Source organism: Triticum dicoccoides, chromosome 6A (assembly GCF_002162155.2).
Source record: "Triticum dicoccoides isolate Atlit2015 ecotype Zavitan chromosome 6A, WEW_v2.0, whole genome shotgun sequence".
Classification (NCBI taxonomy): domain Eukaryota; kingdom Viridiplantae; phylum Streptophyta; class Magnoliopsida; order Poales; family Poaceae; genus Triticum; species Triticum dicoccoides.
The window spans coordinates 615390981-615397434 of record NC_041390.1 but is presented as its reverse complement, the minus strand read 5'-3'; positions in this window follow the sequence as shown (position 1 = coordinate 615397434).

The window sequence follows — 6454 nt, the reverse complement described above, 5'->3', positions numbered from 1 at the left end:
TACCGCCGGGGTGCTCGACAGTAGGGTCCAATAACCTACCGCCAAGACCTGTGGCGGTAGGATGGTGCGCTGGCCGTTAGGAAACAACTGTGGGCCGTCTATGCCACCGCCAGTACCCCTGGCGGTTGGTTGCCTGACCCTACTGCGGAGCCATGTGACAGTAGCAAAAGGGTCAGATTTAAAAAAATGAATCGCGGGTCAGATCTCGATTTTGTTTGACTAAAGGGTCAAAACACGAAATTTTGCCACGAGGAGTAGCTGGCGGCGCGTGAGGAGCCCGCAGTGCACCAGAGGCCGAAACATGACCTACCCCATTAGTTGATCGCCGCATCCATTGTGCTTTTACCTCTTCACGTGTCTTGAGCAAGGCTTTAATCTCAGGCGCAACGTTTTGGCTCTTGGGTGCAGATGCACCCAAGGGTGAATAGTAAATTAGTTTAAAATAGTAAAAAGATCTGTTTTTTTTATGCTACTCATGTGCTTGAAGTTCATGGCAAATTTTAAGGATTTTGAACATTTCAGTAGCTCTCAGTAAAAAACATAAATTTTAAGGTTGTAAGGAAGCTTACTATTCACGTACTACTTTGACTGATTTTGTCTTTTTTTTCATGAGCTCCTTGTATGTTCGAACAAGCTGAAATTTAACAAGAACATCACACAATGAAACAACTTCCACCAAAAAAATAGATTTTTTTGAATTTACTATTCACCGGGTGCAAATGAGCCCGAGCACTGAATCTAATATCTTTTTAATCTCTTGAATTATAAGACCCGGAGCACAAAGATTTCTCTCCTAGTCGTTCAACTTTAGCAACACAGCCGTGCTATCCACCTCAACCACCAGCTTCCGGACATCCGTCTCCATTGCCAGCTGCACTGCCCTGTGGCAGGCCAAAATTTCTACAAGCTCGGGCTGCAAGGTGGAGGGAGTAAATGGAACGCTCCTCGCTCCAGCACGGGAGGCGCCATAGTGGTCGCGAATGACGAGGCCACCCCCACCCTTAGAGCAACTCCAACACGCCAACGTAAGTTGTCTGTGTGTGTTTGTTTGGGTTGGCTCAACGCACCGACCCAAACGGACAAACTTCCTTTTTTTGTCTGCGCGCGATCCATTTCAGCCCAAATTTGAGCCCGTGTGCGATGTCTGCCCTTGTCCTCTCCAGGCCCGCTAGTCGGTGGCACATTGGTCATTCCCCCTCTCCCCCCATCTGCAGCCAACACTCGGCTAGCCCCACTCACCCGCCTCCCCCTCGCTGGCGGAACCAAGCTCCGGCCGATTAGAGGCTGCCCAGGCCGCCCCAACTAGAGGCTTTTCCGGTATTCTTGGTAGCATAGATTGTATGCATTGAAAGTGGAAGAACTGTCCATCTGCTTGGCAGAAACAGTATAGGGGGTAAGTGAAAGCTTGCGCTATCATACTAGAGGCCGTGGCTTCACTAGATCTCTAGATTTGACACTCTTTTTTCGGCATGGTCGGTTCTCACAATGACATCAACGCGCTCTAGCATTCTCCGATATTTGAAAGGCTTGCAGAAGGCAACTGCCCAGAGGTCAAGGTTAAAGTTTCCTCTATACGCGTTGTTACCAAAATTATTCCTACCAAAAAAATTCACATCCATAGATTCATTATTATTCTCAATCAAAATAGACAAAGGCATATCATTAGGATCAGAAGAAACACTCCTAGTAGCAAATAATTTCATAAGTTCATCCATCTTTCCACTCAAAACATTAATTTCCTCTATTGCATGCACTTTTTTAGTAGTAGATCTTTCAGTGTGCCATTGAAAATAATTAACCATAATATTATCTAGGAGTTTAGTAGCTTCTCCTAAAGTGATTTCCATAAAAGTGCCTCCCGCGGCCGAATCTAAAAGATTTTCTAGAAGCAAAATTCAATCTGGCATAAATTTTTTGTATAATCATCCACAAATTCAAACCATGAGTAGGGCAATTACGTATCATTAATTTCATCCTCTCCCAAGCTTGTGCAACATGTTCATGATCAAGTTGCTTAAAATTCATAATATCAATTCTAAGAGAGATGATCTTAGTGGGAGGAAAATACTTAGAGATAAAAGCATCATTGCACTTGTTCCAAGAATCAATACTATTTTTAGGCAAAGACGAAAACCAATCTTTAGCACGATCTCTAAGCGAAAAAGGAAATAGCTTCAATTTAACAATATCATTATCAACATCTTTCTTCTTTTGCATATCACACAAATCAACGAAGCTATTTAGACGAGTAGCGGCATCTTCACTAGGAAGGCCGGCGAATTGATCTTTCATGACAAGATTGAACAAAGTAGTATTGATTTCACAAGATTCAGTATTGGTAAGAGGAGCAATCAGAGTGCTAAGGAAATCATTATTGTTGGTATTGGTAAAGTCACATAATTTGGTATTATGTTGAGCCATCGTGACAAACAAGCAATCCAACACACGAGCAAACAAAAAGCGAGCGAGAAAAAGGCAAACGGAAAAGAGAGGGCGAATAAAATGGCAAGGGTGAAGTGGGGGAGAGGAAAACGAGAGGAAAATGGCAAATAATGTAATGCGGGAGATAAGGGATTATGATGGATACTTGGTATGTTGACTTTTGCATAGACTCCCCGGCAACGGCGCCAGAAATTCTTCTTGCTACCTCTTGAGCACTGCGTTGGATTTCCTTGAAGAGAAAATGATGATGCAGCAAAGTAGCGTAAGTATTTCCCTCAGTTTTTGAGAACCAAGGTATCAATCAGTAGGAGGCTACGCGTGAGTCCCTCGTAACTGCACAAAACAAATAACTCCTCACAACCAACGTGATAAGGGGTTGTCAATCCCTTCACGGTCACTTACGAGACTGAGATCTGATAGAGATGATAGATAATATTTTTGGTATTTTTGTGATAAAGATGCAAAGTATAATAAAAGCAAAGTAAAAAGCAAAGGAAATAATAAAGTGTTGGAAGATTAATATGATGGAGATAGACCCGGGGGCCATAGATTTCACTAGTGGCTTCTCTCAAGAGCATAAGTATTTTACAGTGGGTGAACGAATTACTGTTGAGCAATTGACAGAACTGAGCATAGTTATGAGAATATCTAGGTATGATCATGTATATAGGCATCACATCCGATACAAGTAGACCGACTCCTGCCTGCATCTACTACTATTACTCCACTCATCGACCACTATCTAGCATGCATCTAGAGTATTAAGTTCATGAAAACAGAGTAACGCCTTAAGCAAGATGACATGATGTAGAGGGATAAATTCATGCAATATGATAAAAACCCCATCTTGTTATCCTCGATGGCAACAATACAATACGTGCCTTGCTGCCCCTGCTGTCACTGGGAAAGGACACCGCAAGATTGAACCCAAAGCTAAGCACTTCTCCCATTGCAAGAAAAATCAATCTAGTAGGCCAAACCAAACTGATAATTCAAAGAGACTTGCAAAGATAACCAATCATACATCAAAGAATTCAGAAAAGATTCAAATATTGTTCATAGATAATATTGATCATAAACCCACAATTCATCGGTCTCAACGAACACACCGCAAAAAGAAGATTACATCAAATAGATCTCCACGAGAGAGGGGGAGAACATTGTATTGAGATCCAAAAAGAGAGAAGAAGCCATCTAGCTACTAACTATGGACCCGAAGGTCTGAGGTAAACTACTCACACTTCATCGGAGAGGCTATGGTGTTGATGTAGAAGCCCTCCGTGATGGATGCCCCCTCCCGCGGAGCTCCGGAACAGGCCCCAAGATGGGATCTCGTGGGTACAGAAGGTTGCGGCGGTGGAATTAGGTTTTTGGCTCCGTCTCTGATCGTTTGGGGGTACGTAGGTATATATAGGAGGAAGGAGTACGTCGGTGGAGCAACAGGGGGCCCATGAGGGTGGAGGGCGCGCCCCCCTACCTTGTGGCCTCCTCCTTTCTTTCTTGACGTTGGGTCCAAGTCTCCCGGATCATAATCTTCCTAAAAATCACGTTCCCGAAGGTTTCATTCCGTTTGGACTCCGTTTGATATTCCTTTTCTGCGAAACTCTGAAATAGGCAAAAAACAGCAATTCTGGGATGGGCCTCCGGTTAATAGGTTAGTCCCAAAAATAATATAAAAGTGGATAATAAAGCCCAATAATGTCCAAAACAGTAGATAATATAGCATGTAGCAATCAAAAATTATAGATATGTTGGAGACGTATTAGACCCCTGTCCATCTAGGGGCACCGGATAATCTGCTAGAAGCGCTACGAGGCGCTTCCATTGTGGATGTACACCGTACCCTTATGGGTACAGTGATTGAGAAGGTTCAGTCTGCCAAGACCGGACTAACCGAAGCCTGCCACAGCCTGCTGACGGGTTTTGTGGTAAGCAGCAAAAAGAGAGAAAATCCCCATACAGACAGTAGCCCCTGAGACACTGGCCGGTGTTCGGAAAGAAAACCCGGACAGAGGATCAATCCCTTATTGCAGGAAACTAACTAAACATGTCTGAAATGAACATGCAGGCGTCGCTGCTGGCCGCGGCTTCGCATACTGTCGAAGTCTCCGGACTGAAGCAAAGACTGGAGCAGGCCGAGGAGGAGCTCAGCCAGGTGAAGAGGCAGCTCCAAGAGAAGCAAGGTATGTAATAACCCGTTGTCTATTCGGGAGAGAGTATCATGATATATATTGACCGAAGTGTCATGATATGTGTAGGAGCCACTACCGAGGTCGAGGCCTTGAAAAAGGCCCTGGCCGAAGCCGAGGGGAAGGCTGTCAAGGAGCAGGCCACCCTTCTCAAGGCCTGGGTCAGTGAGGTCCAACAAGAGCCCCAGGACGCGGTGAGGAAGTGCAAGACCTTGGAGCGCGACGCGTCGGCTCAAGAAACTGAACTCGCCAAGGCTCGTCAAAGCGCCGAAATGGCCCGGAATGAGGCCTGGGGCGCCCTCCAGGAGATCCAGGAGGTCAGGAAGATCGTGGCAGGTAAGGCTTTTAGTATGCAAAGCAAGTATGTGGAGAGGAAGTATCTTCTACTAACCCGGGTTCAGAGTTCTCCAGGGGCCTTCGTGGATCTGCCATGCAGTGTGTCCGATGCTGCGGAGTTATGGTCGAAGTATCTTGCGCGAGAACATCCGGTGCCCTTCAGCGATCAGCTAAAACAACTGGTCGAGCTGCACAGGGTGGCCGAACTGGCCATGAAGGATTTAATAATCCGGCTGTGGCCAGCCGAAGCTATACCCAGCAGCTACTTCGGCCTTGTGAAGCGGCTGGTGGATGCCTGTCTTCGGCTTGGCATTGTCAAGCGATCAGCCTGCATCAAGGGCGTGCAGATGGCCTTCGCACGAGTCAAGGTGTGGTGGGCGAAAATGGATGCCATCAAGCTCGTGACCGAGGGGCCGCCCGAAGGCAAGGAGTACCGCACACCTGAGCGGTATTTCGAATACGTTCTGGAGGGGTCCCGCATTGTAGCAATGCAGTGTGCGCAAGACATCATATTTGAATGAATATGTTCGAATTGGCTCTGCCTTGTATAATGAGACAAAGTGGTTATGTAATATAATGGTTCTTATGTTTTGAATTTTTTTACCTCCTGTGCGGCCGTGTTGTGTGAAATCTGAGGGTTGGCCAGTCGTCGGCTTCTGCCCCCACGTAGGTAGTACAGGGGTGTTCGGGATGGAATCTAAACACTCTTAATCCAATTATATGGTCCTTGAAGGAGTTGTTTAGCGCAACGAACCAGGCAATCAGACTATGCGGCTTGAATGCCCTCACTTAGCCATATGAGTGACAAAATAAAAATGTTGGCGCAGCCCCTAGTATCTGAACTAGAGTGCTATAGGCGCCCGATCAGGAAGTGCCGATCCTTCGCGTAATGCGGAAGAAACCTCCAATGATTTGCGACCTCCGAATAGCTGACCGGCTCTCACCGTATCATGACAGTCAGTTTTCGGCTTTCTCTATTGAAGTGCTCATTTGGATAAACCAAGGCACAATCACAGTAGTTTTGCCTTTACTACCTTAGCCGATACAGTGGAACGTAAGGTAGCAAGCACAGGAGCCGAGCAACCCAACTATTGACCAAAGACATGATTCGGAGCCAATGCATATAGTGCTAAATTAGGGGTGCCAAACTATAATGTACAAAGTGTTCGGACTTTGTGCCGTAATGTGGGGCGCTATAGAGCAACTGGCAAATGTAGAACGTAACAAAGTGTACGAGTGCTATTTGATAAGGTTACCCACAAGAGGGAAAGAAAAAGGAAAAGAAAAAAAGGCAGGAAAACAGAAAGGGTGCAAACATAGTAAGTTGGGGCCCTTAAGCTTGGGCCGCGAACTGTTTCCATTGTTATTTGATTAATGCGTCAAGGCGCGTTGATACAAGTAGTGTGATAAGCAACAGGCTATTTAACATGCCAAAAACCAAGGGAGAGCCGCATGTGGGTCCTGAAAACAGGTAGAGTGATCGTTAA